General features: G+C 50.6%; 1 non-coding gene across 1 annotated transcript; it reads left to right on the top strand.

Annotated features, from left to right (window-relative positions):
• Window positions 1–12,239: 12,239 nt before the first annotated feature.
• Trnaa-cgc (transfer RNA alanine (anticodon CGC)) lies at window positions 12,240–12,312 on the top strand. Its single transcript has one exon. It is a non-coding gene; the product is annotated as a tRNA-Ala (tRNA).
• The last annotated feature ends 11,933 nt before the right edge of the window (window positions 12,313–24,245 follow it).

Raw genomic sequence — 24,245 nt, 5'->3', positions numbered from 1 at the left:
GTGACTTGGGAGTCTGAGGCAGGAGGATGGCAAATTGGAGGTCAGCCTCAGCAACTTAACAAGACTATCTCAAAATTTAAAATTAAAAACAAACAAAAAAAAAGTTTAGGGATGTAGCTCAGTGGTAAAGTGCCCCTGAATTTGACCCCCAGTACTGGAAAAAAAAATCTACCCTCTCAGCTGGCCCTGAGGAGCTGTAAACAATATTTTCACCACCACAAGTAGTTTTTCCTGTCACATGTCAAAGAAGCAAACTAAATCTGTGTTTCTGTGTTTCTAAAGCTCCGTAGCTGCCTGGCATTTTTTGAATACCCTTCCTAAGTTTGGGAATTTCCCACACGGTGACCACACCAGTTTTCCAAACTACACTGAGGAAGCAGGCCCCAGGCAGGCCCTGCCATTCAGAAGGGACGGTACTTGGGAGACCCCGTTTGCAGGTTTGTAGATGCAAACCCAGTGGCTCCCGCGAGAGGTGGCACGTGGGCCTTCAGCCTCCACAACGGCACAGGGTCAGGTACCTGGCATCTAGTGCTGTAGCAGCAGTGGCAGGCGTCTTGTTCATGGGGACTGTCCCAGAGTGTGCTCCCAGGGTGCTTCCTGCCATGCAGCCAGCCTCCAATCCTGGCCTCAGCTTCACCTACTAGTTCTGTAATTCTTTCTTCCTTTCTTTCTTTTTCTTTCTTTCTTTCTTTCTTTCTTTCTTTCTTTCTTTCTTTCTTTCTTTCTTTCTTCCATTTTTTGGTACTGGGAATTCAACCCAGGAGTGCTTAACCACTGAGCTAAGTCCCCAGCCCCTTTTATTTTTCATTTTGATACAGGGCCTCACTAAATCGCTTATTTGTGATCCTCCTGCCTCAGCCTCCAGAGCCACAGGATTACAAGTCATCCTGAATAGTAACTATTTAAAAAGAAAAAAGGTTTGTTTTAGCTCATGCTTTTGGGAAGTTCAAGAGCATGGAGCCAGCACCTGCTTGGCTGGTGAGACCCTTGTGATGCTTCAATTCATGGTAGAAAGCAGCAGAACAAGGCCAGGCGGGGTGGCACATGCCTGTAATCCCAGTAGCTCAGGAGGCTGAGGCAAGAGGATAACCAGTTCAAGATCAGCCTCAGCAATTTAGCATAGTCCTCAGCAACTTTGCAAAATTTTGTCTCAAAATGAAAAAATTTTAAATGGAGATGTAGCTCAGTGGTTGAGCACCCCTGGATTCAATCCCCAGAACTGGAAGGAGGAAAGGAGGGAAGGAGGGAAGGAAAGGGAAGGAAAGGGAAGGGAAGGGCAGGGAAGGGTAGGAAAGGAAGGAAGGGAGGGAAGGAAGGAGGAAAGGAGGGAGGGAGGGAGGGAGGAAGGAGGGAAGGAGGGAAGGAAGGAAGGGAAGGAGGGAGGGAGGAAGGAAGGAAGGAAGGATAAATTTCCAAAGGCGACCCTGGGGGCCCATTCACACCCGAGGGCCCAGTGAGCCAGGAGCTCGGGCACGTCTGTTTTTAACAAGGCCCGGCCAGGGCTGGGGGTGCTTCCTCAGTTGGAAGCGCCATCTAGCACATTCTTCCTCTAGTGCAGCCGGAGAGAGGGCACTGCGTTCCCAGCTGAGCCGAGTTCCCTCCGAAGGACCCAAAGGACCGCTCTACGTTTGCATCTGGTTCAAAGGCGTTGGTGTTTGGGGCACAAGGCTGTGTGCCTGGCTCAGGAGAGCGGTTTTTAAAAGGTGCTTCGAGTCTTTTTTGGGGGCCGCTGGGGTGGAACCCGGGCCTCGCGCTTGCCGCCGGGGGTCCTGCCACTGGTCACGCCCCGCCCCTTTCCTCATTTAAGTCTGAGACAGGGTCTCCCTCCGTGGTGCAGGCCGGCCTGGGCCTCCTGAGGAGTTGGGATGCAGGCCACCATGCCGGCCGCAAATAAACAATAGAAACGGGAGGGTGAAGGCGAAGGCTGGGTGGGAGGCCCGGGAAGGGGCCTTGACCCCAACTTCCTCTTTTCTCCAGGACCTTCCTGTCTGTCCCCTTCTGTCCGGCTCAGGGCAGGGGAGGTGCCTGCGGTGGCCCCCTGGAGCCGGGGTGTCCTCCTTGGCACAGTCACTTGGGGCCCCGGGCGCTGAAGGGCCTGCCCTGTGTCCACTGCCTCTACCACAGGCCTGATAAGAAAGTGACCACAGTCCTTTTTGGATGACTTTCTTGGTCACAAGAGGAACATGGTCTTGGGTGAAAGGGGAAGATATGGCGGGAGGGACGTGCCCCTGAGGACGGTCACCGCGGAGGTGGGGACCTCCCTCTTGGTTCCGGAGGCTCCCCTCCAGCTGAGCTTTCCTCTCGTTTTTTCGGTGTAGATGTCCCAGCAAGGACCCTGCCCGGCACAGCTGCAGCCACCCACTGCTCTGCATTTGGGGATCACGGCTGAGGCTCAGGGAAGGCTGCAGGCGAGGGTTCAGATGCCACTGGCTGGTCTGGACTGGGAAGCAGGCGACCTGGGGAGAGGTGTGGGCCGGGGACAGGCGAGGGGGGGGGGGGCGGGCTGTCTTCCGAGAGCTCCCTCCTGCCCGGCAGCTCTGGCAGCCGGCTGAGGACCCTGGCCCAGGAGCGGCCGAGCTACCCGCCCTGCAGACCCGGCTGAGAGCTGCTCACAGGCGGGCAGCCTCTGGGCTCAGGAAGAGCCCCCAGGAAAAGGGTCATGGGTGCTGGAGGCAAGTTCAGCAGGGGTCGCCACTGGGGTACTAAGGTGCCTGCACCGTGTAAGACTCCTCTCTTCCTCCCTCCCTCCTTCCTTCCTTCCTTCCTTTCTAAGTGCTGGCGATGGGAATTTTGTCACGCATGCTGGGCAAGCGCTGTACCACGAAGCGACACTCCAGCTGTCTTTCTGAACAAAGGGCTTCCCAGTTAAGCAGAAGCACTTGAAAACCTGTGCACAAGCCAAAACCCCCATTTCACGGATGGGTTGATAGAATCCCAGAGCAGACAAGGGGTTCGCCTCAGGCTTGCTAGCAAGTTAGGGGAAGCCTCAGGACTAGACTCCAGAAATGAGGTCTCCAGTCTTTCAGTCTAGCACTTAAAAAAAAAAAAAAAATCCAACTTTTTATTTTGATGTAATGATAGACACAGGAAATTGCAAAGTACAAAGTACAGGGAGATCCAGAGCACCCTTCACCCCGCCTCCCCCGCATTGCCATCTTGCATAACCATGGTGAGAGATCAAACCCGGGAAACTGCCTTTGTGCAACTCAGCTTATGTAGGTATTTTCCAGTCAAATGCACGTTGGTCTCTGTGGGTGTGTGCATGCATGCATGCGACCCCAAGCAATTTTAGCACCTGTGCAGGTAACCACCTTCACAACCAAGTCTCAACCGTATCATCACCACAAGGCTGCTCTCCACAGCCACCTTCTAACCCCCATTCCCAGGCCCTGGCCACTAGCTCTGCTCCCCATCTCCAGAATGATGCTATTCCATGAGTGTTAAGTAAATGGAATCATGCAGCAGGAATCCTCTTAAGAGTCATTTCTTCATCTTGAGGTCCATGCATGTTGCATACACCCATAGTTCATTTTTTTTCATTGCTAAGTAGTATTCCATGGTATGGATATACCATTGTTTGTTTAACCCTTTATCCATTGAAGGACATTTGGCCAGTTTTGGGCTATTGCAAATAAAATTGCAATGGACATTCATATATAAGCTTCTGCACTGTGGTAGACAACATATAGACCCCCAAAGATTTCTAGTCTTAATCCCTGAAAGCTATGAGTATGTTGTTATCTTACTTGGCAAAAGAGACTTTGCAGATATGATTAAATGAAGGATCTGAGTCATAGAAGTTTTATCTGGGCACATGGCTGCCCAATTAAAGACTATGTTTCCCAGACTCCCTTGCAGCTACCCTTGGCTCTGTGGCTACATCAAAGTCAATAAACATGAGTAAAAATGATGAGTGCAGGGGGCTGGGGTTGTGGCTCAGTGGCAGAGTGCTTGCCTGGCACTTGTGAGGCACTGGGTTCAATCCTCAACCCCACATAAAATAAATGAATAAAAGAAAGCTATTGCATCCATCCACAACTAAATTTAAAAAAAAAAAATGATGAGTGCAATTTCTGAGTGGCGTCCTGGATCAGTTAACTGTTACTGCCTGACAAATTTCCCCCAAACTTAGCAGCTTAGACCAACAGTAGGCGTTTATTAACTTGGTGCCGGCTGTTGGTTGGAGGCCTCAGCTCCTTGCTGTGTGGATCTCTCTACAGGATGGCTTGAGCTCCTGACATGGAGGATGGTTTCCCACCGAGCAAGTCCTTCCCGAGAGAGCAAGGTAGACAATGCGATGTCTTCAATGACCTAGCTTCAGAAGTCACACTCTGTTTTTTTCTGAACTATCCTATTTGTTACCCAAATCATCCCTATTCAGTGTGAGAAGAGACAACACAAGGCACGAACACCAAAAATCAAGGATGGGCAACCCGGGAGGCTGGCTGGGACATGCCCTTGAGAGGGAAGCAATATGCCGGGCCCTTCTCTCTCTCTTTGCTCTGCTAGAGTGACAAGCAGATTGCCACCCTGAGGCTTAGAGACAGGCAACCCTCTAGGAATGGCGGAATGGCAAGATAGAGGGCGCTGGGTTTCCATCTCTGGGAGCAACCCTGCTCGCTGTTCCCCGGGGACACATCTCTGAGAAGTGAAGCAGTGTTGGCTCCCACACTGTTACGGCAGCCTTGTCAGTCTTAGCAGAGCACCTTTGCTGGTGTGTGGAGCGTTGTCCACGCCGCCCCCAGCTCCTTGACCTCTGGTCAGTATGAGGTTGGCTGGGGAGAAGGCAGATTCTTTGGGTGTGGTTTTCTTGGCATTGAACCCAGGGACTTGCTCACCCCTTAGTTTCTGTTCCTGACCCTCCCACTCCTCACACCGGCCCCAGTGCTCCAGAAAACAGGAGCAGCGACTACACTCAGCTCCGGCCCTCACCTCCCAGAGGCCTGTCCCTCTTGCTGCCAGGGGACGTGCTGTTAAGAGCATCTTCCTTTTACTAAAGCTTCTTAAAACCACAGGATTCTAAACTGCCCTGGGAGTGACAGCCCTCGGACCATCAGCAGCACCCTGTTGGAAAATGTTTTATCCTGGTGCCTCCTGGTCATTTGCCCAGATGAGCTTGACTGTCTAGAAAGTTCCTTCCCACCAATTCATCTACTCGTCTGGCCCTGAAAACAACACCATTTTCCAGGTAAGGAAAGTAAGGCTGAAACAGAGCTGGCGGAGAAGGGTTGGAGGGCTCATGGAGCGGATGACCCCCGCCCTGAGGGTTGGCGTTTCCTCTAACACAGCCCCACTGCCCTGCCCCCCATTCTGTGCTCCCATGAGCCTCCGGGGCTGTGAGGCCTGAGGCACAGTCAGGGTGGTCACCGAATTCTCAGTGGTCACAGGAGTTTGTCGGCTGAGTGGGTGAGGTGAGGTGTGTTAACCAAGTCACAGAGGGTCCTATGGCAGCCAGAGAGGCAAGACCACAAGAATGACAGCCTTTCTCAGCTGAAAAACACCAGGCAGCCTGCCCCCACCAGGCTCCTGGCTCTCTTCAGTCCAAGCCTGAATCTTAGACACAACTTTCATTTTCTTTTTTCTTTTCCTTTGGTACTGATTGAACCCAGGGGCACTTAATCACTGAGCCACATCCTCAGTCACTTTAATTTTTTAATTTTGAGACAGGGCTTCACTAAGTGCTGAGGGCCTTACTAAATAGTGAGGCTGTCCTCGAACTTGTGATCCTCCTACTTCAGCCTCCCCAGCAGCTAGGACTACAGGCCTACACCACCAAGCCCAGCTAGAGACACCTTTCAAAGCCAGCGAGCACCAAGAGCTTCCCCCACACTGGGCGGCATCCTAAGCATTGTCCATAGATGAGTTCAGGTACCACGAGGGAGGCATTATTACTGTCCCCACTTCACAGATAAGGAAACCGAGACTTTTAACAGAAAAGCACTTCCCAGGCTTTGACAATCAGTGGTTCTGTAGAAGATCCCCTGGGAGACTTTTGTTTAGAATAGTTCCAAGGCATGTGGCTTCTGCCTTATCCCCGGTTTTAAAAAAAATACTGATCTGCACAAGGAGGGTCTGTTTGGTCCAACCATCTGGCAGCAGCTGCAATGTCCTCCTTTGACAGTCCAGTCCTTCTGGGGGACTCTGCCTGGTGGCTCCTGCCCGGGCTTCCTGATCTCAGCAGCATCCGCACTTTCTGGATGAACACAGAAGCCAGTCTCTGCAACCAAAGGGCTTTTCTTCAGCTGTGGGAACGGCCACCTCTTCACGTTCCCTCCAGCTGCTCCTGGGAGGCCCTGGGGACTTTCCTCTTGGCTCTTGCAGAGTTTGTTTATTTGTGGTGGGGTCTCCTCCCCCAGGAGTCAGGCTTGAGTGGAGGAGGGCTGCTCACAAGAGCAGCCGGGTCATCCACTGGGGGTGGAACAGAAATTTGAAATGAGACGCCTGCTATGTGGAGTAGGACAGGGGAACACGGGTCTTCGGCACAGGGTTGCCACCCTCACAGACTTGGGATCCGGCGGGGAAGCCAGATGTGAAGCTCACAGCGACAGGAACAGCGAGATGGAGCTTCCCACCCATCACGGATTAGAAGGACAGTACTCTCCCTGGGTGTGGTGGCCACGCCTGTAATCCCGGCTGCTTGGGAGGCTGAGGCAGGAGGATCACAAGTTGGAAGCCAGCCTCAGCAATTTAGAGAGACCTTGTTTCAAGATAAAACATGAAAAGGGCTGGGGATTAGCTTATAGGTAGTGGGCCCCTGAGTCCAATTCTCAGTACCAAGCAAGAAGGGAAGGAAGGAAGGAAGCAGTCTTGCAAAAACTCTCAAAGACCTTTTGCTAAACCCCAAAAGTTACATCTGCTCAACTCTATGAGCCTAGAAGTCCTTACAAGCGTAATAAAAACAGCTATTTAGTACTTAGCAACAAATTACTAAGGCTTGTGGAGACAGTCTAAGGGTAACCCCAGGCCTCTCTGCTCTGAGTTCATTAACCTCAAAACTCCCTTCTGGCCTGGACCCAGTGGCCTCAGAGCAAACTTGCATGTTTGGACTCTTTTATCTCTTGGTAAATTCTTTCCCAGAGGTGCCCTTGTTCCCATGTGGAGAGGCCATGTTGTGTGCCCCAGCAACCCGTCTTGTCCAGACCAGAGTGATCATGTGTATCCACAGGGGATCAAACCACCCTGAGAGCAGGGGCCCAGCGGAACCCTGGGTTCCTAATCGTCTCCTGAGTGCACACTTGCTGTGAGGCACTGGGGCACCGAGAGGAAGGACCGTGACAAAAGCCCATCTGAGGAGTTTACACCCCCCGCCCCCCTACATCTCAACCCACTTAAATCCGTTCAAGTGCAGAGATGTCTCACACTGGCTAGTTGATGACAGGGTCCCTAGGAAAGAAGTCATCTGGAGCCTACTAGGCCCCTTCTTGATCTATGTAAGTGGAAGGATCCTGAATCAAATGAACAGAGTCCAACGTGAACCCTCCAAGAAGAGGCACAGCCCCAGCCGGGTCCTAGACTGACCCAGTTTACAGGACAGACAGCATCCCCTGGAGGGGACAGCTCCCCGCCTTGCAAAAATCTATAGTGGAAATCCTTCTCCCAGCCTTCGCCAGAGGGGCCGCTAGACTCTCCTGGTTCTGAACTGTCACTAATTCCTGGAGTCCCCAATGTCTCTGGTCCACAAGGCAGAGCAGGGGCTGGCGGAGGTCAGGAGACTCATTCCGGGCAGGCCTGCCTCACGCTCGCTAAGTGTGGTGGTGTTCCCGTCCCAGCATGCGTAACCGGAACAGACATACTGGTGACTGGCAGAATCTGCGAGGCAGATGCTGTTGTTACTTATCTTACAGAGAAGGTGACCAAGACTAGGAGGTTAGTGACTCTACCCAAGGTCACACAGCAGAGAAGCTGGAGTTTGAAACTTGTCAACTTGGCTCCAAAGTCTGCATCCCCAGCCACGCACTGTAGCTTGAGAGCTCACAGCTCCGGGCGGGGGGCAGGCAGACGCAGGAGTCACCGCAAAGCCCTGAAGAACTTCAGGGCGGGAGTTGAACTCAGGTCTGGGAGGGACAGAGGCCACCAAGGGCTCCAGCGCTGTCCACGCCTCAGAAGTTTCAAGGATGAGCTGGAGCTGGTGCGGCTGAGGTGTGTGGGGAAGCAAAGGTGTTCTGGGTAGAGCTTGGCGTGGTGGCGCACGCCTGTAATCCCAGCGGCTCTGGAGACTGAGGTAGGAGAATCTCAAGTTCAAAGCCAGCCTCAGCAACAGTGAGGCGCTAAGCAATCTGTCTCTAAATAAAATACAAAATAGGGCTGGGGATCAGTGGTCGAGTGCCCCTGGGTTCAATCCCCGGTATGAAAAAAAATGTGTTCCAGACAAGGTGTTCCAGACAGGTAGAGGAGCAGGGGCAGGAAGAGGCAGGGGGCAGGGTGCAGAAGCAAGGTGCAGCAGGCGCATGCGTGATGCGTGTCTCCTGCTGTCTGAGGTCCTGAGGACACAGGGCCTCTAGTGTCAGCCACTGGGGAGGGGTCCCACGGGGCAGAGTCCAGGTCCTGCCTCCTGCACCCCACCCAGCCCACTGGGCCCTGGGACCCTTTCCTTACCCTGGCAGTTTGGAACATTCCAGAGCATCCCCAGACGTGTGGTTTCCTTACACAGCCCCGGGGTCAACTTCCATCCCACAGCAAACACTTTTTTGGTTTCACTTTTGTGCTTCAATATGTATGGCTCTGGGCAGCTCCTAACCCCCCAACTGGAGCTCCCGAAAGGAGGGCAAAGTCTCTTCGCAAACACAGAAGGCCCGGTGGCCTTTTGTTAAGGACGTTCATCCTAGTCACATGGAAGGAAGCGGCAGTCCCTGCAGAAGCATTCTCTGGTCCTTCACAAACGAGCAGTGGCCTGGACAGGGAGCCGACATCGGGTTCCGGCCCTGGTCACAGCTTCATGGAAGAAGAAAGAGGTGGAGATGTGTCCACTTTCGTCTTAATCCTCACTTTTCTCAGTGAGACAGTCAGGAGTTGACCCCTTTCACAGAGGAGCCAACTGACACAGAGAGGTAAACTAACCCACTGGAAGTCAGAGCGGCACTGGGGCAGCCTGGGTTAAGGACTCTGTCCAGGGGCTGGAGATGTAGTTCAGTGGGTAGAGCGCTTGCCTTGCATGCACAAGGCCCTGGGTTCAATCCCCAGCACCGCAAAAGAACTCTGTCCTGCAGGCTCTTATCTCTTCCCCTCCCCGATCCTGAGGCTTGGAGTGTGAATCACCCAGGACCCTCAGTTGGTGAATCTTGGAGAAAGAGACCGAGAACCTAAAGAGAAACATCATCTTCCTCCTCCCATCCAGTCCTGCTGTAAAGGGTAAAAGTAACGACGTCCCAAGGGCTTCTCTTGTTTCAGATGCTGCTCAAAGCACTATATCCTTATAAAGTTGTTGAAGTCCCACCTCAACCAGATAGCGAGGCTCATGCCTGTAATGCCAGAGACTCAGGAAGCTGAAGCAGGAGGATCACAAGTTCAAGGCCAGCCTCAGCAATTTAGCAAGACCTTGTCTCAAAATAAAAAAATGAAAGGGCTGGGGATATAGCTCAGTTGGTGGAATGCTTGCCTCACATGCACAAGGCCCTGGGGCCAATTCTCGGCACCACGAAAAATAAATAAATGAAATAAGATAAATAAAAATAAAAAAGGCTGGGGATGTAGCTCAGTGGTAGAGTGCCCTTAGGTTCAATTCCCAGTACCACAAAATAAATAAGTAGGAAAAATTTTTAAAAATATGATAAAATAAATAAACCACACCACAATTCTACCAAGGTAGTGTTATTATTGTCCTCATTTTATAAGTGAGAAAATGCGGCACAGAAAGAGAAAGAGACTTGACCAAGAGCACTCAGCTCATGAGTGGCAGAGTTGGGATTTGAGAGTCGATTGTCTCCAAAGACCATTCTTCAAAAAAATAAAATAAGGGCTGGGGATATAACGCAGTTGGTACCGTGCTTGCCTAGTAAGTACAAGGCCCTGGGTTCAATCCCCAGCACTGCAAAAAATAAATAAATAAAAAAAATTAAATTAATTGTGATAAAGCATACATAATATAAAATTGACCATTTTAACCATTCTTTTGCTTTTTGGTGGTATTGGCAAAGGGGTTGAACCCAGTGGCAGTCTACCTCTGAGCTACCTCCCCGCCCCTCTCTTAACTAGCTGTCCAGCTGTTCTGTGGCATTAGTACAGCCATGTTTTGTGCAAACATGAGCTCCATCTATCTCCAGAAATTTTTTCATCTTAACGAAATTGAAACTCACTGGGCATTGTGGGGCAGGCCTACAATCCCAGGGATTCAGGAGGTCGAGGCAGGAGGATCACAAGTTCAAGGCCAGCCTGGGCAACCTAGTGGGACCCGATCTTCAAAAATGAGAGGGCTGGAGATGTAGCTTGGTGGTAGAGCTCCCGGGGCTTCCACTCTCAGTACCAAGAAAAAAGAAAAGGAAAAAACTGAAACTCAGTGTCCTGAACCCCGTTTCCCTTCTGCCCGACCTCTGGCCGTCGCCAGCCTGCTTCCATCTGTATGACTTGGCTGTGCTCGGCCCCTGAGTGTGGAATCACACGGGGGACGTCTTTTGAGAGCTGGCTTATTTCACTTAGCAAAACGCCCTCAAAGGCCACCCGTGCTGCCACAGGTGTTAGAATCCCCTTCCTTCTGAAAGCCGAATCCTATATTCCTTGGGTGAAAAGAGCCGGTTGCTTCACCTGTCAGTGAGCACCTGGGTCGAGTCCACCTCTGGCTAAATGTGAACAAGGCTTTTAGACACATGGCGGTACCAGCATCTCTTGGGATGCTACCTTCAGTGTTTTGGAGCGCACCCCGAAGAAGCCCCGAGCCCCCGGCTGCCTCCTCTGAGCAGAGTCCCAGTGAGCTCTGCAGGCTCTTCAGGAAGGCTGCCTGGAGTGACTCGGGCAGGGCCTTGTGGGAAAGCTGGGGTGAGCAGTGCAGGACCCCCACACAGACTGGCCTGAGTCGGCCACACAGGCCAGGACAAGCAGAAGCCTGGCTCCTGTCCGCCCTGATGTGCCGCAGCCGAGAGCGTGAAGGGCGAACTCGGAGCCGGGGCCAGGCTCCCTGGCGCGTCTGGCCTGGTGCTTCCGAGCCCTGTGGCCTGGGCTTTGTTCCCCACCCCCCTGGAGCCCGCTTTGCTTAACCGTAAGGTGCAGTTGTCATGGTCATCATCCCCCTGGGGTCTCGGGTGGGACACACGAGCAAGCCATGCCCAGCACGTGTTGGCTGCAATCTCAGGCGGAGCCGGGCAGAGCCAAGCGCCTGGGTTAGTCTCAGCTCTGCCCGTCTGGGTGCCCTCGGGTAAGTGAGGTCCTCTTTCTGGATCTGGGATTCCTCCTTAGTCCAGGTGATTGTGCTTCTCCCGATGACCCCCCGGGGAGGACACCCAAGGGATCCCAAATGTCCAAGATGCTGCTCTAGATCATTGTGACAGGCAGCCCTTGCTGCCTATGTCCCGGGACTGAGGACAGGTCAGCCTCTCACACTTCCTCAGTCCCTGGATAGACACAGTGACTAGTGACCCCTGGGGACCCCAGTACTTTTTTCCCAGATGTTTGCCACCCCAAAAGCAGAACCCCAACTCCAATGTCTGAGATCAAAAGGGAATTTATTGGCTCATGTACGGAAAAGTCTAAGGCCAGAGGCCTCCTAGGACAGCTGGAGGAATCTGGGAGTGGATTGGCTGACTGGTCAGCCAGGTGGTGGACAGCCAGGAAAGGCGCTGGGGGAGGGGAGGGGCGGCTGTTGCTCCTTCGTGAGGTATTCATCTTTATCCGGTGGCCGAGCAAGCCCAGTGGGGAGGAGTGACTCACCCAAGTCCCTAAATACCTCTGATGCCAAGGGAAATCCATCCCAAGGACTTCCAAATTGAGGTCATTTCCTCCCATAGAACATGACTTCAGAGTGAAGTGACTTTGAGACTGTTTGTTCCACTGGATGGCCACTCCATTTAGAGGCAACCTTTCTTGGGGCTCGGAAATTTTCCCCGGTGATCTGAGAATTCCCATGGTGAATTCCAGCATGCGCAGACAGCAGGTTACACTCAGCACGTGGCCTTCCTGCGGCAGGCAAGGCCTCGACCACGGGATTAAAAATTAACTTTAAATTTTATTATGTGTTATTGATTATATTTTACATGATTCATGGTTAATTTTAAATTTAAGTATGTTTCTAAAAAATATAGAGGTCCGGGGCTGGGGATATAGCTCAGTTGGTAGAGTGTTTGCCTCGCATGCACAAGGCCCTGGGTTCAATCCCCAGCACCCCCCAAAATTAAAAAAAAATAGAGGCCCATTATAAAAACTCAAAACATAAAAAAGGATGGAGAGGACGCTGTGTCTCTCCTCTCTACGCCCCAGCCCCTCACTGCCCCCTCCCAGGGCTCCCTCTTCAATACGAGCTATATAACGTAATACATACATTATATATTTTGCCAGAGATCTCCATGTCAGGGGCTGACCAGCTTTTTCTGGAGAGGCCAGAGATAAGTATTTTAGGCTTTGGGGGGTCCTGTCTCTTGTACTGCTCATCTCTGCCTTTGAAAATGCATGTACCAGGCATGGTGGCATGCACCTATAATCAATCCAGCAGCTTTGGAGGCTGAGGCAGGAGGATCATGAGTTCAAAGCCAACCTCAGTAATTAGCAAGGCCCTAAGCAACTCAGTGAATCACTGTCTCTAAATAAAATATACAAAAGGGCTGGGGATGTGGCTCAGTGGTTAACTGTCCCTCTATTCAATCCCTGGTATCCCCCGGACAAAATTTGCAAAGTGCCCATTCATTTCCCTAACCCACTTTAAAAACTGGATTTTTTAAGGGGCCAGGAGTATAGCTCAGTGATAGAGTACTTGCCTATAATGTGTAAGGCCCTGGGTCCAATCTGTAGCACCTCAAAAAAATTATTTTCTTATTGATTTGGCAAACCTCTTTACTTACTTGGTACTGGGGACTGAACCCAGGGGCACTGACCACTAAGAACACTAAGAACATCCCCAGTCCCTTCTTTTTTTTTTTTTTTTTTTTTTTGCTAAAGCTGCCGATGCTGGTCTCAAACTTGTGGTCCTCTTGTCTCAGCCTCCTAAGTTGCTGTGACCCTCCTCCACAGCCTCCCAAATCTGGGATTACAGGCCTGTGCCATTCTTTTTTTTATTTTTTTAAATATTTTTTGGGTTGTCGATGGAACTTTATTTATTTATATGCGATGCTGAGGATCAAACCCAGGGCCTCACACGTGCCAGGCAAGTGCTGTACCACTGAGTCACAACCCCAGCCCAATGTCCCACTCTTTATACAATAATTTACTGATACCAATTTTTTGTTCAATTTCTAGCATACATTTCCTCCAGCTTCCAAACGCCTGTAAGTAAGCTTGACAAAATCATCCTGAAGTTTATTTGCAAGAAAGGGAAAATTCTGAAAGAGAGGATTAATGATCGTCAGGCATGGTGGCATTCCTGCAGTCCAAGCTACTCAGGGGCTGGGGTAGGAGGGCACAAGTTCAGGGCCAGCCTGGGCAATTTAGGGAGACCTAGTCTCAAAATAAAAATAAGCTGGATGCGGTTGTGCACACCTGTAATCCCAGTGAGTTGGGAGGCTGAGTCAGGAGGATGGCCAGTTCAAAGCCAGCCTCAGCAGCTTAGCCAGGTTTTAAACAACTTAGTGTGATCCTGTATCAAAAGAAAATTAAACAAATAAATTTTAAAAAGTCTATTTAAATAAATAAAATATAAAGGGCTAGGGGTATGGTTTGGTTGTAGAACAGCCCTGGGTTCAATCACCAGTACCAAAAAAAAAAAAAAAAAAGTTAACGAGGAGGCAAATTACTCTCAGATATTAAAAATTATTGTGTTATTGTGAAGTTATAATCTGTAAAATATTTTTTTTTTCTTTTCAAGAAAATTGCTAACCTCTTGGACAAAGTATCTGATCCATAGTAGCTGTTCAATGGATATTTGTACTTAATGAATACCGGGAGAAAGTTTTTCCTTCATTATTTAATCTTCCAAGTTGAAGTAGGAATTCCAAGGAAACAAGAATCCAGGCAATTAAAGAAAAATTTTCTAGTAATAATATTTCATTAAAGTCTGTTGTGTTAGATGCAGTGGCGCATGCCTGGAATCCCAGCAACTCAGGAGGCTAAGGCAGGAGATCACAAGTTCAAGGACAGCTTCCGCAACTTAGGGAAATCCTGCTTCAAAATAAAAAATAAAAGGGCTGGGGATGTCACTCAGCAGCAGAGTGCTCCTGGGTTCAATCTTCAGTAGCATAAATAAATAAATGGTCTGTTGCCTGCTGGGCATATGGCCTTCCACACCATCTTACTAAAGCCTCACTGGCCCTGTAAAGGTGGGACGTTACAGGAGAGGAAGCTGACCCCTCAGTGGGTGAAATAACTTGCCCAAGGTCACATCACAAATACAAAGGCAGAGCCAAGGTCAACGTCATGTTTGTTCTCTGTGCTGGCAGCATCACCCTGTCACTAATTAACAATGGTGTGATGTTTTTCTGTTTATAAACATGTGTCATGAGTCATCTAAAACTCATGACAACCCAGCTAGGCATACTTATATGTAGAAGACAGATGAGGAAACTGGGTTCCAGGAATCCCCTTAGTTTTAGCCATAGTCACCACCAGTGGCCGGGCCCTGAGCCAGGCTGCCTTATAACCCTTACCTCATTGAATTCCAATGACAGCCTGTGTAATTCTTACTTTAGCATTGAAGAAAGTGGAGAGTCATAGGACTCGGAGGGTGCAATGATTTGCACAAGGTCGTTCATAGAGCAAGTGGGAAAACCAGCACTCAGATCCAAAGAGACGGCTGGTTGGTTGGTTTTGGGGAGCTGGGTAGTGAACACCAGGGCCTTGTGCATGCCAGGCAAGTACTCTACCACTGAGCCACTTTCTTCCTCTTCCTCATCTTCAGGGGCCCTTAAACCCTGAGCTACAAGGTACACCTCCAGACCTTTATTTATTTATTTTATTTTGAGACAGGGTCTTGCTACGTTACTGAGGCTGGTGGCCTAGAACTTACAATCCTCCTGCATCTGCCTCCAGAATCACGTGGATCACAGATGTGCACCTGGCACCCCCATTTGACTAGTCGACATTGATCCTCGCGTTAGAACGAGGAGGACAATGTTATTCTTCCCATTTTCCAGATGAAGAAGCGGGATTCATTTGACAGGTTACATAGTCAACAAGTGGTAGAGGTGGGACTTGAATCCACCTCGGAGGGGCTTTGCCCACACCCAGGGGCCAGACCTTGACTCTCCTGATGGAACCACGTCCTGCTCTCTCGCCAGGCAGGTGGTGTTTTCTCCGTGTTCACCAAAGACTGCGCGTGCACCTGGCACCTGGCAGGAATATTGCGGAGGGAGGGGGAGTGCCAAGGGCGAGGTTCAGCGAAATGGCCTCTAGCAATCCTTGAAGCTTCGGTTGCCATGATTCCAGAGCCATCAGCCTCTCTTCTGCAGTTTACGGCCGTCCTCGTTTTTCTGGCCCCCGCGCTCCCGGAGGTCTTTTTCCAGGGCCGAAGTGTGCAGACTTCCACGCGCTCACTCGGCCCGGGACCAGGCGGACCTGCGGAGCCTCTGCAACCATTGGCTGTCGGGGGGCGGGGGGGCGGCGGGGACTTCGCGTTAATTTGCATACACGTGCTCGATTGGTTCGTGGAACGGAAGTGGGCGGGCTCAATCAAATCTACCTGTCAGCAGGTGGGGCGCGCAGGACTTCCGGGCAGGAAAGGTTCAGGAACTACCTGGCGGCGGTGAGCTAGCAGGATTTCCTGCTGGTGGGGGCGGAGGCCTGAGTCGCCCGCGCCCCACCCTCGGCCGCTCAGCCTAGGCTGCCTCACTGTAAATGTGAACCTGCTGGAGGGGGACGCAAGAGTTACGGGGTTACTCCTGGGCCCGGGCACATTCCCCCGGGAAGGGGTGGGCAGCGCTGGCGTGGAAGGGAGGTTTTCATTGTAAAAGCTTTTATGCCCAAATCAAGAACCACGGGAGCCTCTTAAAACAAATGGAGCGCCGGGCGGTGACGGGGCGCCAGCAAGTAGATGTCGGCATAAATGATGTAGGGCACTTTGTTTTGTTTTTGTGATGCTGAGGATCGAACCCAGGGCCTCCTCGCTGGGAACTCCTCCACTGAGCTACCTCCCCAGCCCCAAATTATTTTAGGACACTATCAGAGATTAATAAACTACAAATTAATTTGTTTATTGTACAGGGATTAAACCTGGGGGCATTGGACCCCTGAGGTACATCCCAAGTCCTTTTCATTTATTTATTTATTTTATTTTAGAACTGTCTTGCTAAGTTGCTGAGGCTGGTCTCAAACTTGGCAATCCTCCTGCCTCGGGCTCCCAAGTCACTTCAGTGGGATCAAAGGCCTGTGCCTAAGTGCACTGCACTTGAACTTCTTAACTATGAACAAGATGCTGTACTCAGCTTTACACACATCTCACCCCCCAAAACAACATTTTGAGGTATGAGAGGCTTATCGAGGTGCAGTACCTTACCAAAGGCTGTAGTCAATAGAATTCCACTAGTGAGTCAATATTGTGATCAGCATTTTTTTAAAAAATGAAATAGGCCCAGTGGTGCATACCTGTAATCCCAGAAACTTTGGAGACTGAGACAGGATGATTGCAAGTTGGAGGCCAGCCTCAGCATCTTAGCAAAATCCTGTCTCAAAATTGAAAAAAAAAAAAAAAAAGGGTTGAGGGCATAGCTCAATGATAGAGTACTTGTCTAGCCCTGGGTTTGATCCTCAGTGCTGCAAAAGAAAAACAAGAATCAACAAAAAAGGAAAGACTATTTTGGGGAAACTTGTTTAATGTATGTGAGTGTGTTTTTATTGTCAAATATATTTCTTACAGTAAGTTTGGGGGTAAAAAAAAAAAATTCTATTCCATTATGGATACAGCACCTGCTGTAGAGTCCAGCATGAGTTCTCTGGTGTGCAGTGAGTTCACTGTGGGAATATAATCAGTCAGGTAACTGATGGTGGCACTTCTTGTGATCCTGGGACCCAGGACCTCCAGGGCTCATGCTAGATGGATGCCACCAACAAGGACCACTGGATTAGTAGTTCTTATTACTATGATTTTATTATTATTATTATTATTACTAGAAAATCATGGACCTAGAAAATCATGCTCTGCCCTGATTTCCTCTGCTCCTTGGCTGTCAAGCCAGGCTTTGAGCAACCATCCCCATCGGCAGAGGTAAAAACAGGAGGGACATTGCTAGAAGATTGTCCTGGGATTCAAAGGGCCTGGGCTCAAAGCCTGGCTCTGCTACTTCATAGCTGTGTGATCTTGGGCAAGTCACGAAACTTCCTTTTTTCAGTGACCTTACCTGTAACATGGAGACTCTAAGGCAACCTACCTTGTAGGAGGACTGTTGCAAGGATTATAGGAGAGAATATAGTCATCCCAAGATATCTGTGGGGGAATGGCTCCAGAACCCCCCTCAGATAATAAAGTCCTTGGGTGCTTCTGTCCTTTAAATGGCATAGTATTTGTATACAACATACTCCCCAAGACTTTAAATCACCTTTGATTACTTATCATACCCAAGGCAATGTAAATGCTATGTAACAGTTGTCGTACAATATTGTTTAGGAATAATGAGGAAAAAGTCTGTACATGTTCAGCACAGACACAGTGTTCTGCAGATTTTCCTTTTTTTTCAGTACTTGGGATTGTAGATATTTTTAATCCTCAGTTGGATGTAGAACCAGAGGATATGGGGAGCCAACTGTATATAAAAATGTTCTCAGAAAATGCCTGGCATGTCCTTCCTGCTCCATAAACATCAGCTGCTATTGTCCTTCCAAAACCATGGGAAGCCACTGATGGAGGCCCGAAGGCAGAGAAGGATCCCAGTTCCTGGAGGCAGCTTCAACCTGGACTGGCCCTGATGTGTTATTGGCTACATCATTGTTTTCTAATAGGCAAAGAAACACTGAGGCTCAGAGAGGTCAAATGATTAGCTTAAGTTCACAGTGAAGAGTGGCAGGGTTGGGACCCTAGTCCTACACCCCTTCCTGCAGCCTGATGCCCTTGCCTCTGTTGACAAGGACAAGAAACCCTGCCCTTCTTGCCTCCCTGGCTGGGGCCTCCCTGCCTTGCCCAATGATGCTGAGTGCTGTTTTCCCTGCTTCCCTTGTTTGGACGATGTGGAGGTGGAGGAGCTGCTCTTGGGCAAGAGCAGGGTGTCCTTAGCCCCTTTTCTCTGTTGGTGGGGTCATCACCCTGTCTCCGGGACCTGGTTGCTTAGAGCCTCCTCTTATCCCCAGAATCTTGCAAATCACTCTTCCCATAAGCCAAAATAACTGTGTACACATGGGCCTTTTGAGTTTGTAAACTGCTTTCCCACACATTTAACCAGATAAGCTGTATCAAACAATCTTGTTAGTTAGATGCATGAAATCACATTCCCTTCCTCCTCCTCCCCTTCCTCCCCCTCTTCCCCTTCTTCTCCCTCCTCCCCCTCCCCCTCCCTCTTCCTCCCCTGATTCTTCCTCCTCTCTCCAGTACTGGGGATTGAACCAGGGTGTTTGATGACTGTATCTCCAGTCCTTTTTATTTTTATTTTGAGACCAAATAACCCAGGCAGACTTCAAATTTGCAATCCTCCTGCCTCAGCCCCCCAAGTTGCTGGGATTACAGGTGTGTACCACCACACCTGGCCACATGATTGTCTTCCAACAGGTAGAGAAACACTGAGGTCTAGAGAAGTCGAAAGATTATCTTAAGATCACACAGTGAAGAAGTGGCAGAGTTGGACTCTGGTCCTTCTTTATGTGGTTCTGAGGATCGAACCCAGCGCCCCACAGGTGCGAGGCCAGTGCTCTACCACAGAGCCGTGATCCCAACCCCGCCAGCCTTCTTTTCTACCTAATGATAAAACACAATAGCATCCGTGTGTGTGGCACCTATTGTGTACCAGGCACCGTGTCAGGTTTCCTACCAATGTAATTTTAATTTTCAGCCAATTAATAAATAGTAGAGCTAAGATCCAAACCAAGGTATTTAGGTGCCAGACTCAAGATTCCTACCTTTATGTCCCAGTTGCTTTGCACTGGGGGTCAAGTTTCATTTGTTCCAAGTTGCTCAGATCCTGTCATGTCACTGTGATTCCGTCCCCCGCAGCTAGGCCCATTGGATGATGGCTAGGCAGCCTTGGATGATGGCTTCCCCATCTTGGAACGGGCTTCCCACCACCTGGCCGCCCCCAGCAGGGAAGACATTATGATCACGAAGTCCTTTGCCACACAGAACATGAGGCCGCATGGTAAAAATGCAACCACGAGGGGAAGACAGACTGAGAGACGCGCCCCCATGGAGTCACGTGCCTAGCGTGGCTTTGGGTGGCGCGCCAGGTCAAGCCTTCCGTCATGGCGTGTGGGTGGGGGTGGACCAGTTGGTTCTCATCTTCAAATGCCTGTTTCCATGGAAGTGAAGAAAGCAAAGGTCACTGCATTTTTATTTGTTTTTATTCTTTTTATAATAGCTTTATTGAGATATAATTCACATACCATAAACTTCACCCTTTTAAAATGTACAATCCTGTGGCTTTTAGTAGATCCTCTGAGTTGCTCAACCTCCCCATGATCTAATTCCAGAATATTTTCACCACTCAAAAAAAAAAAAAAGCTTCACGGCTATCAGCAGTCAGTCCCCGTTCCCTCCCACAGACCCTGGCAGCCGGTCTGTGTCTGCGAGTGGCCTCTCCTGGCACTTCACAGAAAGAGGGCTCAGGCACTGCGGCCTCTGTGGCTGACTTCCTTCAGCGAGCAGTGTCTCAAGGTTCGTCCATTTGGCAGCATCTGTCATTACTTCCTTTTTACTGTTGAGTAGTGTTCCTTTGTGTGGCTGGCCTGTTTGGCTTATCCAAACGTCGGTTCATGGACGTTTGTGTTGTTTTCACCTTTTGGCCGTGATGCACGACACGCTGCAAACACGCGTGTTGTGTACGAGTTTCTGTGTGGACAGGTGCTTCCGCTCTTAAGAAGTTCTAGGTCAGGTGCTATCTAAGTCTGTTTGCTGCGGCTATCACAGAATATCGTAGGCTGGGTGGTTTATAAAGAAAATCAATTTGCTTCTCACAGTTCTGCAGGCTGGGAAGTTCAGTGTCAAGGTGCTGGCATCCAGTGGGAGCCTTCTTGCTGCCTCACCTGGTGGAGGAGGGCACCCCATGGCGACAGAACAAGAGGGTGGGAGTGAGAGGGAGCTGAGGAAGCCCACTCTCCAGATACAGACCTGGTGAAGTCCTAACCTCCTCCTGAAGGTCCCGCCTCCCAAAACCATGTGGCAGTGCAGTTTCAACTTGTCTTTGAAGGGGACATTCAAACGATGGCATATGGTAACTGTTGACTATAGAGGAAGTGCCACCCTGGTCTGCAAAGTGGCTGCACTATTTTACAATCTGCTCGCCACAGGAAGTCCCAATAACCCCACAATTTTTATTTTCAGTGCTGGGGGTTGAACCCAGGGCCTATCTATCCCACAGAGCTCCAACCTCAGCCTGGTTTTCTCTCTTGAGACCTGAAGTGGCATCTAATGAAGGGATCACAGGACAGGGAAGCTCGGGAGGCACTGAGTGCCCTTGTCCACTGTGTGTTTACGTGATCTGCTCCTCAGGCCCGGTTCCCAGGTTGACACTTGCTGCTCACAGGGACACTCGTGGCGTAGGAGGGGAAGTGCAGCAGGGACTGGGTCCCAGCTCTGTCTCCGTCTAGGAACCCTGTGCTTGCAAACTTTGCCTCTCTCCATACACACTTCAGACAGCACTCATCTCCAAAGTTTATAAAGAACTTAAAAAACTTTACACCCCAAATACAAAGAACCCAAAAAAATAAATGGGCTAAGGAACTGGGGCAGACACTTAACAGAAGAAGATATACAGGTGATCAACAAGTATATGAAAAAGTGCTCATCATCCCTAGTAATTAGAGAAATGCAAATTAAAACCACCCTAAGATTTCATCTCACTCCAATTAGAATGGCTCTTATCAAGAACACAAGCAATAATAAGTGTTGGCGAGGATGTGGGGAAAAGACACATTCGTACATTGTTGGTGGAGTTGCAAATTGGTGCAGCCACTCTGGAAAGCAGTGTGGAGATTCCTCAGAAAACTTGGAATGGAACCACTGATTTTCCTTCTTTAAATAGGAAATCACCACGGGGCTGTTGTTGGGGACAAGGCACACTATCAGAGGTAGGACTGTTAATGACACAGGAAGATCCCTTCATCCCACCACTGAGGTCTGAGACCCTGTGAAGGGTGAGCTCCTGTGACACAAAGATGATTGGGACCTTCAGGCCTCAGCTCACAGGTTTGGAGCAACAGATACAGAAATGATGGCTGAGCCCCGCGTGACCAGTGCCATGCAGGAGGCGTGTGCGTGGTTCTGGGGTTGTAGAGAAAGGACATGGCGGGGGTGGAGCAGAAGGAAGTGGGGATAGGAAGGCTGGTGGTGCGGGGCAGGTGGGAGAGGCCCCTGTCCCGGAGGGTGACCCAGGACCCTAGATGGGGTCCTCCCCTCGTCCCCACCCCACTCCTCAGGCCCAGGACCCGGAAGCAGCCTGTTTGCACTGAGGCCTGAAGGGGACAGGCCTGTGGCTAACAATCCAGCGAGATAAAGGCTGACACCTCCCTCCCTGAGCACACACCCACGCCTCTGTGTATCCAAGACAGGTGGCCATAGGACAGTTGGCCGTCACCAAGAGTGGGTTAAGGAGGAGGAGAGACATGGAACGTACACTGGACTGGGAGGGAGGCAGAGGTGCAGAGAAGAGGGCTGTGAGCTCTGACTCAGCCGTTTCACACCTTGTGATCTCTGGCAAGTCCCAGTGGCTCACTTGAGCCTCAGTTTACTCATCTGCAAAATGGGGATATACACAGTTATGCTCCAGGAGTGACCTGGAGGTGAAGCAAGGCAACCAGAAAATGGTATCACTGAGTCTGAATGTTGGACACCATCCTGAAGGCTGGTTCTGCCTGGATCTGACCAGTGCATCCATAGGACGTGGTGTGTCATTCAGTAATGGCAACAAGTGGCGTGTGGACAGGTGCCATCACACAGTGAACCATGACAGCACTGTGCTAAACCAAAGAAACCAGACACAAAGGACCAGGTGCTATGTGATTCCATTTCTGTGGTATGCCTGGAGAGAAAGTGGACGACCGATGGCCTCCAGCAGGGTGGGGAGCCTGGGGCCATGGGCGCGAGTGCTGGTGCCGTGGGTTTCCTTGGGGACGATGAAAAGCCTCTGGAATAGCTGAGTGCCGCGTGCATTTCCAGCATCCCAGCTGGGATTTCAGATGTGCACCAAGTAGGTGGCACCCAGCTGAATCACGCACTTTTAAGTGGCTGAGATGTACGGCCTGTGAATTGTATCTCAATAAAGCTGCTTAAAGCAGAAGCATGGTTGTCGCTCTGTTTCCCAGCTCTACCTGGGACACAGATGCCACAGGCCTACACCATGATCACGGGCTTATCCAGCACGGCTGCAGTGCTGTCACTATGTGCTTAGTTTAATTTTATTAGCATTTTTTTTTTCTTCATTCACTCTACACACACTTATCGGGGTGTTGCAAACACCATGTCCTCAGGAAGCCTGTGGCCGCCTTGTCTGGGGCAGACAAGCTGGTGGTGTGACTAAAGGGAGCTCAGGGTGCTGTCGGAGCACCAAGGAGGACATTGTGCCAGGAGAGAGGACCCAGAGAGGCCTGTGGAAGGACTAACATCCCCGAAGACCCAAGAGGACAGGAAGGGGTGCAGAGGGCAGGGACCAGGGGCCCTGCGTGCTGTCCTGGGGTTGGGAGGGTGCGGGGTCGTGATGGGGGCCACGTAGCTGGCACTCAGGGACCATCTGCTGAATAAGTAATGATTAGAAACACAAGTGCTCCCGACTCACTGCAGAGACACCGCTTTATTTATTTATTTATTTATTTAGTTAGTTAGTTAGTTATTTAGTTAGTTAGAGACTTTGCAGTACTGGGGTTGGATCCAGGGGTGCTCCACTACTGGCCTACGTCCCCAGACCTCTTGTACTTTATTTTGGGACAGGGTCTAAGTCGCTGAGTCTGGCCTCAAACTTGTGACCCTCCTGCCTCAGCCTCCCGAGTCTCTGGGAGGCATGTGCCCCCACCACTGGCTGTAAGACACTGCTTTAAATTCTCCCTAGAGATTCTAGAATGTGTTTTGTTTTGTTCTGTGCTAAGGACCAAGCCCGGGGCCACGACCACGCAAGACAAGCTCCCCACCATGAAGCTACGCCCCATGGAATGGCAGCCCCTCCACCAGACCACGGCACCTAAGGAAGCCCAGGGCCTTTCACACTTGAATATGGCGCAGACCACCTGGGGGCCTTGCCATCTTGCAGTCACAGTGGGCAGGGTCCAGAAACTCTGCTTCGCTTCTCCTCCTCCCCTCCCCGACTCCCTTCTCCTCCTCCTCCTTGGTACTGGTGATTAAACCCTAGGGGCCTCTACCACTGAACTACACCCCCAGTCCTTTTTTGAGGTAGGGTCTAGCTAAGTTGCTCAAAACCTTGCTAAATTGCTGAGGTTGGCCTTGAACTTGCAATCCTCCAGTCTCAGCCTCCCAGGTCACTGGATTACAGGCCTGTGCCAGCTTGCCCAGCATGACCTCAGCAGCTTCTTGACACTACCCGTCTGTCACGGGCTGTCTTCTCCCCTCTGGGTCCTGCATTCCTGCCTGGAACGGGCTCCCCTCCCCTGCAACCTGCCACCTATACCTTTGCGGCCTCCTCAGGCTGTCCCGGCAGTGCCCCCATGAGCCTCCTCGGAGTAGAGACTGCACAAAGTCACCTCTGGGTCAGGGCCTGAAACAGGAGCAGAGCAGGAAGTCAGGTGCGCAGACGGGTCAGACGAGAACCAGGATGGGGTGGTGGGGGCTCAGCTGGGGACTGTGCTGGAGAGAAGAATGTGGCAGAGCAAGAGGGAAGCGCCAAGAATCCTGGACTTGGGCAATAGAACCACGGTGACCCCGATGTTTTCCTTTATGCTTTTAAAAATACTGTCTAACTTAAAGAAAGATGAAGGCTGGGGTGTAGCTCCATGGTGGAGCGCTTGCCTAGCACGCACGAGGCCCTGGGTCCGACGCACGCACGGCACTGAAAAAAAAGAAAAAAAAAAAAAAAAAAAACCAAGAAAGCTTATATCTA

This window comes from Sciurus carolinensis, chromosome 4 (assembly GCF_902686445.1).
Source record: "Sciurus carolinensis chromosome 4, mSciCar1.2, whole genome shotgun sequence".
Classification (NCBI taxonomy): Eukaryota; Metazoa; Chordata; class Mammalia; order Rodentia; family Sciuridae; genus Sciurus; species Sciurus carolinensis.
This window is presented reverse-complemented; position numbering and strand designations above follow the sequence as displayed.